The sequence below is a fragment of the Sinocyclocheilus grahami genome, unplaced genomic scaffold, assembly GCF_001515645.1.
Source record: "Sinocyclocheilus grahami isolate Dianchi unplaced genomic scaffold, SAMN03320097.WGS_v1.1 scaffold257.1, whole genome shotgun sequence".
NCBI lineage: Eukaryota > Metazoa > Chordata > Actinopteri > Cypriniformes > Cyprinidae > Sinocyclocheilus > Sinocyclocheilus grahami.
In genome coordinates, this window is record NW_015505436.1 from 1,377,267 (window position 1) to 1,390,233 (window position 12,967).

At 40.0% G+C, this 12,967-nt stretch overlaps 1 protein-coding gene and 1 long non-coding RNA gene across 2 annotated transcripts in view; one reads left to right on the forward strand and one right to left on the reverse strand.

Moving 5' to 3' along the window:
• Positions 1–12,967, reverse strand: part of grm8b (glutamate receptor, metabotropic 8b) — a 188,026-nt gene that overhangs the window by 95,388 nt on the left and 79,671 nt on the right. The window lies entirely within an intron of this gene.
• Positions 3,962–5,301, forward strand: LOC107598836 (uncharacterized). The gene is made up of 3 exons (XR_001610606.1): positions 3,962–4,035; positions 4,153–4,222; positions 5,253–5,301. It is a non-coding gene; the product is annotated as an uncharacterized lncRNA (long non-coding RNA).

Below are 12,967 nucleotides of genomic sequence, written 5' to 3' on the forward strand. Positions count from 1 at the left end.
TTTCCCAGTGTTATCCAGTCTTACTCAGTGGGCTGTGCCATAGCAGCAGTAGCTGGCCCTCTTGTGCAAGCCCTGGCCTACGCCAAAAAGTAGGGGCGCAGGTGGCTTCCACAGGACACTGGAAGGGGCAGTAGCTGTGGCCTTTTGGTAGCATCCGACGTGACGTCGGGAGTGACCGACTGAAAGGGAACGTCTCGGTTACGTATGGTAACCCTCGTTCCCTGAAGGAGGGAACGGAGACGTCACGTCCCGTCGCCACAGCTCCTGTACCACCGCTGAGCGGCCGGGTCACCGGCTCGGCTCCTCAGCGAAAACCTGAATATGCACTGCATCTGCTGCCTACTTATACTCACGCTGTGATCAGCAGCAGCTGGATGCAATAATCGCATGCATGTGCATTGCTCGTTGAGTTTACACTCGAAGTGGATTGGTTTCTCTAAGCGAGATCCCAATTTCGTCGGTCATCCGACGTGACGTCTCCATTCCCTCCTTCAGGGAACGAGGGCTACCATACGTAACCGAGACAATTCACTCCATAATTTGCAGGGGAAAAAATATTTTTTTTATAATCAGAGAATGTTGCACATATATAAAAAAAAATTCATAAAGTACTAGAAATTATTTAATTTGGAATTATATTATTTTCGTAATAATTTACGCAAAAATGTTTTTATTAAATGCGTTATTTATATTATTTATAATTATATACTATATTTACTATATGTTATTTTGAATTATTTTTTATTTTATTTGACTACAATCTGAAAATGCATTTCTCTATGGAAAGAAATATAAAAGAAAGATATTTCTACAATTAATTGTGATTTAATATTTAATGACAGCCCTATTAAAAGTACTTGTTTTTCTTTAAGTAATAAATATTATATTATACACATACATATTTGTATGTATTGTATATTAATTAGTGTTATTTTAGTATCATTATAGTTTTAATTAGTTTTTATTTTTCTATTTTTTACATAAGTGTTTGTTAAAGTTTGTGGTACTTTTGTTGTATTTGTTTCATAATTTTTTAGGTTTTGTTTTTAATCTACATTAATTCATTTTATGTTATTTTAGAATGAATTAAAATTAATTAGTAAAACATCAGTTATTGAATATTTTATTTCAAATAACAAATATATATATATATATATATATATATATATATATATTACTGTATATATATGTAATGCTCATTTTAGAAGAAAATTTCAAAATATATATAATATATATAAATGGATCCAACAGTAGTGATCCATGTCACCTTGGCCTCCTAAATCCACCAAAATACAGCAAAGTCTACAAACAGGTTTGTCATATAGAGCACACGATCATGAAAAAAAATATCCTTTTGGCTCAACATGAACGGATCCCATTGCAGAAAGGCTAAAAATCCCATAAAGGATGAATTCTAAACAAAAGCTGGTGAGTCCTCTCAGTGCTGGCTCCAGTGTGGCTCTGCATCTGATAGACACCGGAGCAGGAATCCCAGCGCCGCTCGCTCTTATCAGGTCTGGTTAATCCGTCACGCAGGCGTGGGAGGCGCCAAATGCTGAGCGAGTCAATTTCAGCTTGGCTCCACACACATTATCAAACTATGAGAAACATCTTTCTTTTTCATCACACCAGGCACATTGTCAATGAATCTGCTGAGAAATTAATGGGAGATTTTTATCCCCTCTTCTGTGTTCTCTTTTCCAGCATTCTCCCTTATCTGTCTCCCACTCTCTGAAGTTGACTAAACAAATGGAAACCCAAGATGAAAGGAAATCACATGCATATGGGAACACTTTGAGACAGGACGATTTTAATGAAAATATTTGAAAAGATGTGCAGGGTTCAATAGAAAAAAAAGAAAAAGCAAAAAAATGCTAAATCAAATTTCAGTAAAATATGCAATTGAATAATTTGATTGACAGGGGAGGGGCAAATACTTTTTATTAAATACAGTGGTTCTCAACTGGTCTTTATTCAGGACCCAAACAGCGACCCATCATAGCACCAACATTTTTTTACCAAAATTGTTGCATTTTATTATTTGCGTTAAGCATATCCCTATCAGAACAGACTTTTTAGTCTTAGTTATATATATATATATATACATACATACATACACACATACACACACACACACACACACACACACACACACACACACATTACAATATATATGTTTTAAAAAATAATCTGAATTTACATTTTAATTTAACATTCTAAATGTTAACATTATTACTTAATACATAAGAAAAGAATCAGAACATGCTGCAAGATTAAGCATGAAGTCCTGGAAAATGTTTATATGATTTTATTTTTAATAATATTTTTCTATATTTAAATGTACATGGTATAATAATATATTTGTATGTTTACATAATCTATATCTATGTGAAATTTACATTTTAATTTAAAATTCTAAAATATATCATTGTTTTCTTTATGAAGGAGAAAGGAATCAGAGCATTTAACATGCAAGATTTCATAAAGTCCATAAACTATAGGAAAATTGTTATATTAGTTTATCTTTAATTAGAATTTCCTGTATTTAAATATATATTATATAATATATATTAAAACGTAATTTAAAATCTGTTTAGAAATTTACATTTTAATTAAAAAGTTTATTATTTTACAAATTTACAACATTTTTATAAATGTATCAAATTTTATACATTTACATTCATTCCAAATTTTAGCATTATTACTTTATGGAGGAAGAATCAGAGCAATTTACAAGTAAGATAAAGTCCATAAAGTATTTTTAATTGTATTTTTCTATATTCAAATATACAGTGCCATGAAAAGGTTTTTGCCCCCTTCCGGGTTTTTTTTTTTTTTTCATATTTGTATCACTTAAAAGATTCAGATCATCAAACAAATTTTAATATTACACAAAGATAATGCAAGTAAATACAAAATGCAGTTTTTAAATGATGATGTTTTATTTATTAAGGGAAAAAAGCTGTCCAAACCTGCCTCGCCCTACGTGAAAAATGAATTGCCCCCTCCTGTTAAATCATGAAAGAACTGTGATTAAGCACATTATTTTAGAAAGCTGAGTTAAATTTCACTAGCCACACGCAGGCCTGATTACTGCCAGACCTGTTGAATCAAGAAATCACTTAAATAGAACCTGTCTGACAAAGTGAAGCATGCTTCAAGAGCAACACATCATGCCTCGATCAAAAAAAAATTCAAGAACAGATGAGAATCAAAATAGTTGACATGTATCAGTCTGGAAAGGGTTATAAAGCCATTTCTAAGGCTTCTGAGACTGAACCACAGTCAGAGCCATTATCCACAAATGGAGAAAACTTGGAACAATGGTGAACCTTCCCAGGAGTGGCCGGCCGACCAAAATTACTCCAAGAGCGCAACGACGACTCATCCAAGAGGTCATACAGGCAGGATTGGACAGCTTTTTTCCCTTAATAAATTAAATAATTATTTCAAAACTGCATTTTGTATTTACTCGGGTTATCTTTGTGTAATATTAAAATTTGTTTGATCTAAATTTATGTGTGACAAATATGCAAAAAATAAAAAACAGGAAGGGGGCAAAAACCTATTCACGGCACTGTATATTACATAATATATTGCAATGCATTAAAAAAAATCTATATTTAGAAATTCACATTTTAATTTAATTTTATTATTTTTACTTTATCAATGAGAAAGGAACCAGAGCATGTTACATATGCAAGATTAAGTCCACAAAGTACTGGAAATTGTTATATTGTTATAGAAATTGTTATATAATTTGTAAGTGCATTTCTTTACACGCAGCAGAATATCCAGTGTTGTTTAGAGTTGTTTTTATGGTGTTAATTTATCAGAGTTAAAAAGTGTTGATTCTGGTGTTGATTTGAATGGCATTAACACTTGCAGTGTAAATCAGTGGTCGGAGTCAGTGTAATTACAGCGAGTTGACATAATTGACACTGGTGATGAGTTGATCCAACTTCCGGTCCTTGCACATTATTTCCTTTTTGATTAATGGCGGCCGACCACGAGGAGAGGACGGTGTTCAAACAGGTATAATATTTTACAACCACTTAAATTGACACATTTTCATGTGTAGTTTACATTTCTCACCATTCAGAATAATACATTTCTCAACATTGCCAGAGTGCTAACAGTATTTCTTTTCAGATAACGCAACAGACCACCGACAGCATCTCGAGGCCATTGAGCTGCACCACTTGTTAGCAAGCAAATTGAGGTAAGAATGGCATTGTTTGTTAGTTAGCCGTTTTAAACGTACGTTTTCTTATATTTTAGAATCTGGGGTATAACAGGGTCATTTCTGTGATTTGTGTAACTTGACTGTTTAATGAGTTAAATCAACGCAAATAACGCAGCATCCATATTCCCCTTCTTGGAGCTCACGTTATTTGTGTTACCAAAAGACATTGTAATGCATTTGTCTCCAGTATTTTAGTATAACTGTGCATTGTTCCACAAATGATCTCTGACTGTGTAAGTGAGCAGCAATCAGTAACTGAGTTCCCTTTCATGGGAACTTCGAACTGCGTCCTCTAGGGGTCGCCATGAAAGGGAACGTCTCGGGTTACTTATGTAACCATGGTTCCCTGAGTAGGGAACGAGACACTGCGTCCTCTAGGTTTCTTGCCATGCTGCGGACGCAAGCTTCAGACGAAGAAGTGAACGATGTGTAGCTCCCGGCACCGATTTATACTGTAGTCGCACCGGTAGTGACGTCATGGCTGTCGCCGGCCAACGAGTTGGTGTTTTTTCAATGTATGCTTCAGATACGAGTCACGACGAGGCGTTCCCCATAGCGACCCCTAGAGGACGCAGTGTCTCGTTCCCTACTCAGGGAACCATGGTTACATAAGTAACCCGAGACGTTTTTTTTTACGTGGGCCTTGAACGCACAGCTTCGGATGATCCGAGGCGTTTACATGAAATATATCGTGGTTACTCTCGTCTGCAAAGTAAAATGCAGCGGAGATAAATGATCAGATAATCAAGCAAGAAGCGTTTTGCTGAACCTATATTTTCTGCCAGCGTATGACTATGAACTAATATTTGCTCATCATACGAGATGTGTTTGACGTGCGTGCGCTTCATCTGCAATAGTAGATACTTTAACTGACAATTAACTCGCTGCGATTTCACTTTAATGTAACGTTAACATTTGTGGGGTGACAAATGGAGCTTCTGACAAGCGACTCGCTGGATTTTCTTTAATTAACAACGTCATAATTAGCATTTTTCTTGACCAACAGCTTTCATGTTCATCAAGGCGTGAAGACATTTGTAAAACTGCACAGCGATTGTATGTTCCGAGACTTTCTCACTGAAGGTAAGCTTAGAATCTTGTTCTTCTGCTTAGAAATGTACTTAGTCGTATAGGAACTATGCTTGAGGTATGCTTGTGTATGTTAACACTTTACAATAAGGTCTCATTTGTTAACAATGTGCAAACTACTACCACCAGCCATTCCTACTGAGATCAGGAAGGCGTAAGGGCAGGATCAACCACTTTTACGTCGTTGTGGACAAGCGCCTCATCCCTTGTGTTGGAACCAGCTCCTTGAGTGCCTTTGAACTTTTTAAAGTTCACTATGCCTTCAACCTGTCCTACGACAAAGCCCTGGTGTCAAAAGCCAACAGCTTGTTCTACAGGCCTTTTGATCAGCAGTGCCACTTTTACGTCGTTGTGGACAAGCGCCTCATCCCTTGTGTTGGAACCAGCTCCTTGAGTGCCTTTGAACTTTTTAAAGTTCACTATGTCTTCAACCTGTCCTACGACGAAGCCCTGGTGTCAAAAGCCAACAGCTTGTTCTACAGGCCTTTTGATCTGCAGTGTTTATATGGGTCAGATGATGGTGAATATATGGTACCTTTTTTTGTGTTTTGGTGTGATAGTTACATCTGTGTTAAAAATAAAATTTCAAACTGATACAGCGTGTTGACTTTTTTTTACACCGAATGCACAGGTATTTTTAGTCGAATACAGATTACACTTAATTACCTTAATCAGGGTTTGTATGAACCAGGGCTCTAGACTAACTTTTTGCACTGGTTGCGCTGGTGCGCCTAACTTTTTTTCTTAGGTGCACCAGCACAAAAGTTAGGTGCACCCTCACAAATGCACTCTTCCCACACTCTTTACAGTAAATGCAGTGCATTATATTATCGGCTTTACTGTCTCTTAGCCAGGGAAATTAGTCAAGCCACTCTCTTCGAAATGTATACACTTCCCCCTTTTAATTTCAGTGGGCTCTGACAGGCCTAGGCTACTCACCTCTCTCTGTATGTGACAGCAGCACACGCATTTTCTAACGTACACACACGTACAGGAATATCTGGACCACGGCCAATCAGAGGGGGTGTCCGCCCTTCACTATCTCTGATTGGTTTAGACCACAATATGGGCCTAATGTGTGTCTGTTGTTGAACCACAGGGAGACTTTCATAGTCGCGGAGACTTTTTTTCCCCTCGAATGGCTGGTCGCACCGGCGCAACCTCAGATTTTTTTTTAGTCGCACCATTGAGAAATTAGGTCGCACATGCGACCAAATTGGTCGCACTCTAGAGCCCTGTGAACACTATATTAGTGTGGAAATAAGTCTCTTGGTGTTAAGATATTGACAAGTAGTGTAGTTTCAACACTAACTTGGTGTAAATGAGGGGGAGGGAAAACACTAATGGTGAACACTTACAGTGTTTTTACTCAATGCAAGTGTAACTATTTAAAGTGCTAGTTTAACTATTTAGTGTGGACCTATATAAACCCCGAAAAAGTGTTTTAGAAAATTTTCTCACTGTGAGTGTTAATTTAACACTTTCAAATTGGCTGTGCAGTATGTTTTATTTTTATTTATTTATTATACAGTTTTGTTTTCTTTGCTTATAAACAAATCAAATGTAATCAATTAATTCATAATACAAAATCAAATAACTTACAGCCCTGACCAAACTGCTATTTTTTTTTTCCTAAAAAATTAATCCTTCCTATGGCTAAGAGAAAGATGAAGTAATCCATCTTCATCTAATATTTACCCCATTCACTCTGTCCTCTGACCACCTTTGTGTGATTAATATTTAATACCTTTCTGGGCATCTATGATTTAGATTCAGGGGTTTGCACAAGTATTCATGCTTCCCCTCGGGGAAGGAAAAAAGATGCTGCTTGCCTGGCACAGAAAATGTCCGTGAGTAATTTCAGCGGCTGCCTGTCACCCTCCGCAGGGTCTTTTGAAATTCACCATGTACAGGATATACGATAAGCTTTTGTTAACAAGAAATTGTTAGGGTAGAAATCTGACGCGTGTCTGCGAGAGGAAACGAAAGTGTGCTGTCGGCTACAGCGTTCCAGCAGCTTTGAACTCGTTTTACGCAACACGGTCCCCGGACCATACAGCATCATATCACAGAGCGTTTTGTGAGCGCTCCTCACATCTCTTGCCTTCAGGTGCTTACTTTAAAATGGGAATTAAGGGTCCGGGTTCACAGAAAAACTTGTCGGGAGAGTAATTCTCACTCGCTGATGAGTTGTAATCTGAAGCAAAATTACACATTTGGACTGAGGGCAATTGGCCAAATGCTCCATTTACCTCTTGATATGGGCTTATTAGTGTCTGCGATACATGGAGGAATATACTGTATGACTCACACAGATTGGATTGGAGAATCTCTCTGCCTCACTGTAACACTCTGCCTGATAAATTACATTCAGGATGGATGAAAACTAGCTGTTACACCCACTGCAGCACCTAGATAAGTTTTCAAGACATTTTGAAGTACACTGGCAGTCAAAAGTCTGGAATAATTCCGATTTTTTTTGTATTTTTCAGAGATGCATCTTATGCTTACCAGACTCCGATTATGAATGACGAAATAACCTTATATAATTCATACACTACATGGTTGAGTACATAGTGCATAAGTGCATGTATAGTGCGTCATTTGGGACAAAGCTTTAAGCTAACAAGTAACCACCTAGCAACCAGCCAGATCACCCTAGCAACTACTTAAAGGAATAGTTCACCAAAAAAAGGAATATTACCCCATGATTTACTCACCCTCAAGCCATCCAAGGTGTATATGACTTTCTTCTTTTAGACAAATCCAATGGACCATTTTCACAAGACTATGATGGCGCGTTTCAATGGTCAACAGCATTGTAAATCCTCTAAAGTTTTTTTTTATTTTGATAAAGGCCTCCTGTAGTGAATCAATGCATTTTTGTAAAAAGAAGATCTATATTTAAAATTGTATAAACGGTCATCTCTATCTTCCGCTAACTTTCATACGAGCATTCACAATAGAACAGTGTTCCGGGCGGATGACGTAGGATGTAGTGTTAGCGCCAGTGAGAATATGCTAGTCTCGCGAGAACCAACGTTTGTTTACAGGAGCAAAGGAAGCAAAGTTTCCTTACTTTGGCAAAGGAAAACCAGTCTCTTGGCTCATATCGAAATCCTTTGACAATTTGCTTTATGAATCCTTGTTTTGTGCTTCTAATTCATGACCAGTGTTTTGTTTTGCTCTCTCTTCTGCGCTTCCGCGTTAATCACTTCTCACTGGTGCTTCTGCTATGCCTACATCTTCGTCATCCGCCTGGAACGGCGCTCTATTGTGAATGCTTGTATGAAAGTTAGCGTAAACCAGAGATTATTGTTTATAAAATTTAAAATATGGATATTTTTCTTACAAAAACACATCGATTCGCTACAGGAGGCCTTTATTCACCCCCGGAGCCGTTTCGGCCAGTGTGAGGCACTTTTTATTATGGATGGATGCGCTTTATTGGACTTATTTTGGACTATTGAAAAATAACACCCATTCACTGCCATTATAAAGCTTGGAAGAGCCAGGACGTTTTTTAAATATAACTCTGACTGGATTTTTCTGAAAAAAAGAAAGAAAGTCATATACACCTATGATGGATTGAGTAAATCATAGGATAATTTTACATTTTGGGTGAAATATCACTTTAACAACAATCCACATCACCCTTGCATCCACATCGTAATAACCTGGCACATCTTAGGGTGCTTTCACACTTGGTTCAATTGCTTGGTCCGAACCCGAGTTCGATTGCTCCCCCTGCCCCCGCTGGTTATTATTACTGAATTATTATTCATGACCAGCCAGTAGTTTATTTTGCAATTGTCTTATAGAATAGTTGGCAATACATTATTATAACACAGTTATTTTACATGGCAAATGTGAGAGGAATGCTTATACTGTAGTCCCCAGTGAAAACCCAATCCTATTAACATATTTCCAAAAATTGCAGCAACCCAAATGGTAAAATATTCAAAACACTGCATGGCGTATCTAATTACTGCAGCTTTAATGGCGTTACAGGACAGCCGTAAGTATTCTGAATGCACATCACAACCATCCTGTCAAATCACAAATCAGATTGCCTACATTACCGCCATGAATAAAAGCCTCCAAGATCTCATTCTTCCACTGCTTTCCAATTCATAAATTGAGTTTTATGATTGGGTTTATTGCTGAAATTAAAGTCTTAATTAAAAGTCAGGAGATTGTATATTAGAGTTGCGGCAGAAGATTAATGTCAATAATGAACGATCCTTCAATGCTACAAACAACTCATTTGACAAGCATATTGAGCTTTAGCTTAGAAACACCAGCACAGATTAAATTAACTGTTTCAGTGCTGAACACACAGGCCTTGCCCATCAGGATAATGTCTTTCAGATTCAGAGACTCCGCAATGAGTTTAGAAGCTCTTCGAACACAGTAATGATTTGGAGTCAGTATATTAGTCAGTATAATAAGTCTCATCTACTCTTTTTCCTTTTTTTTATTCTTTTTTTTTTAGTTGCTTCCATTTTAGTGATAGCAAAAGTGGAAACTTTAAAAAATAAATAGGTACATAACATAACATATAACATAATATAATTCAAACCCTAAGTTTGCCCCAAAGTACTAAAATAATAAAATAAGATAAAACGGACATTGAATCTGGGTGAAATATATATATTAAAAAACAGCATTAAGACCAATAGACATTTGAAGGTGCTGCCATAATGTGCCAATGGCACCTCTGTAAACTTCATGAGAACAATTTGTGTGGCAAGAAAGGGATTATCACCGGAGGGAAGACTGATGAAGACATTCTGGATTTGGTTCTAAAAACGAGCTGTCTTTAGAGAAAGGGATGATGTGTTCAACTACAGGTCAGAAAGTGCTTGATTTAACCACTTGCACACAAGTAGGAACAAGGGAAGAATAAAAGGGATTTTTAACTGTAAAACTGCAGTTCACTGAAATAAAATTTCAGCTTTTTATCCTTAAAAGAGATGATTCCCCACCATTAAAATGACAGAGGTATGCAGAGGGACTCTGCGCCTGAGGCAGACTCTGTTGTAAGGCAACCGAGAAGTCCAAGACATCTATCTTCATAGGGGAACAAGTCCTAAAGTGTCTCGGCACCCCCCCCCTTTTTCTTTGCTCTGGAGTGCGGGGTGTGTGTGTGTGTGTGCGTGCGTGTGTGGTGTGTGTGTGTGTGTGTGTGTGTGTGTGTGTGTGTGTGTGGCTTCCTGCAAATTTCATGTTTCCAAGTATTACACATACAGTGTTCAACAGAGATGACTACAGATCGTATATAAAACTCTAATTATGTTCACCATAACTGAAAACAACGAGCAGCTGGCGTTAATAATTACCACAAACCCAAGACCCTCACAGAGTCATTGAGAGTATGATGCAAAAGCACAAATGCCCTGAAGACCCACAGTAACAGGCGCCGCAGACTCAGCCTCATCCGAAGCCTGCAATCTTCTACAGGGAAAAACACAAGACTGCAGGGCTGCAAATCTGGTTACTTTATCTCACTTAGACAATGGGATTCAGTGCAGGGGGGCAGAGGAACGGTAGGAGTGTGGAATTCAATTTCTTCCTCACAGGAGTCACCTCAAACCGTATATGCAGCTATCACAGTTCAATCCCAATCCCAAAGAGACAGGAATATATCATCAGATTGTGATCACGGCAAAGAATCATGAATGCTTGATAGATACTGTCTGTGGAGGCTTTGCATATCCTGTTCACGCATTGAATGGGAGCTGCTATGTTTCACAATTTTTACAAAATTAGTACAGTATAAATACAACAACCTCAACTATTCAGATTTTTTCATCTATATTTGCAGCCACCATGAGCTTGAAACTTGATATGTGTTTTAAAACTATTTATAGAAAATAGATATGCATATTGTGTGTGTGTGTGTGTTTCCCCTTCAGGAACTCGAGCTGCGTCGAGATTCGCTTTGGGAACGCCCTTGTGTGACCGCGTTCTGAAGCACATGTCAAATCAGTCCACTGGAGCAGTGAGACATCACGAGCAGGGTGACGTAAGCACCAGAAAGCATAAAAGCGCATCCGGTAGGGCGCAAACCAGCTTCTGCTCTTCAGTAGCGCTCTGTGTATGTGTGTCTATTTACTGTTGTCTGTCCGCACAAGCACTCATACAAATAAAACAATGAGAACGTCTATGGCGAACAAACGGCAGTACAAATGCTGTGTTCCTCCCTGCCCACGATATCTGACGGTAGGGGATACACACGATTTGTGTGTCGTTTGTTTGGGAGCGGAGCATGCACGGTCAGCTCTCGAGGGAGCTGATTGTCATGACTGTGAGCTGCTCTCGCTGCGCACGCTCCGCACTCGCCTGGCCGTGTTTGATGAGAGCGGTCAGGCTCGGAAACCCCGCTGGCAGCGGTCCCGCTGTTGCTGAGGCACAGCGCAGACTGTTGTCATGGGGATCGCAAGTGGATTTAGCGGAGGGATCCGAGACGGGCTCGTCCTTTTCTCGGTCCTCACCCGCTAGATCCGCGGCTCTCTCTCAGGGTTCGGAAGGCCGCACTGCGGGTTTCTTCCCCCCGGAGAGAGAGCCAGGCACTTCATCTATCTTCCTCCAAGGAGGTTGAGGTGAGGAGTGTCGAGACAGAGGAGACTGTGGACTCGCCACCTCAGTCCCTTGCGTATGAGTAGCTCGTGGAGGTTGTGACTCGTGCTGTAGCCAAATTAAATATCGATTGGCCAGCCGAGAAACAAGACGCTCGTCCTAAGAGCAAATTAGACAAGCGTTTCCTGAAAGTGAGGTCACAGCCTTCACGACGGGGCCTTCCGTTTTTTCCCGATCTCCATGCCGAGGTGTCAAGATCGTGGGAAAGACCGTATTCTTCCCGTATATATAGCCCCACAGTCGCTAATTATTCTAATATCGTGGGGCTGAATGAGAAGGGATATGGGGCGATGCCAATGGTGGAGCAGACGCTCACGAGCTATCTTTCCCCATCCTCAGCATCGTCCCTGAAGGCCCCAAAGCTTCCCACCAGGCCTGTTAAGCTTACATCTAGTCTGGTTGGGAAAGCTTATACGGCAGCAGGTCAGGCTGGCGCATGCTTGCACACCATGGCGGTGTTACAAGCGTACCAGGCTGACCTGCTCAAGGACCTGGATGACAGGGAGGAGGGGGAAGCCGACATGGTAGCTGAACTGCGTCGGGCCACAGATTTGTCCCTCCGGGCCACCAAAGAAACGGCCAGAGCTATCGGCCGGTCAATGGCAGCAATGGTGGCCACGGAGCGGCATCTGTGGTTGAATCTGTCCGATATGCAGGATAAGGACAGATTCTTCCTCCTAGACACCCTGCTTTCGCCCTCTGGCCTTTTCGGCGACGCAGTTAACACTGTCGTTGAGAGGTTCCAGGAGGCGAGAAAGCAAGCGGCGCCGTTTCAATGGTTCCTACCTCGTCGCTCCCAGGCCCATGGGGCTGCTGAGCGGGAGCAGCCCCAGCCGTCAGGCTCCTCATATCGCCAGTCACAAAAACAGAGCGTTGCAACCCGCACCCCTCCGCAAAAAGAACGGGGGTCGGGGCGACGCTCTCAGTCGGGGTCCTCTAGACCGAAGACGGATCTGCGGACCGTTATTTTGTCGAAGAGGACCTCGGCTA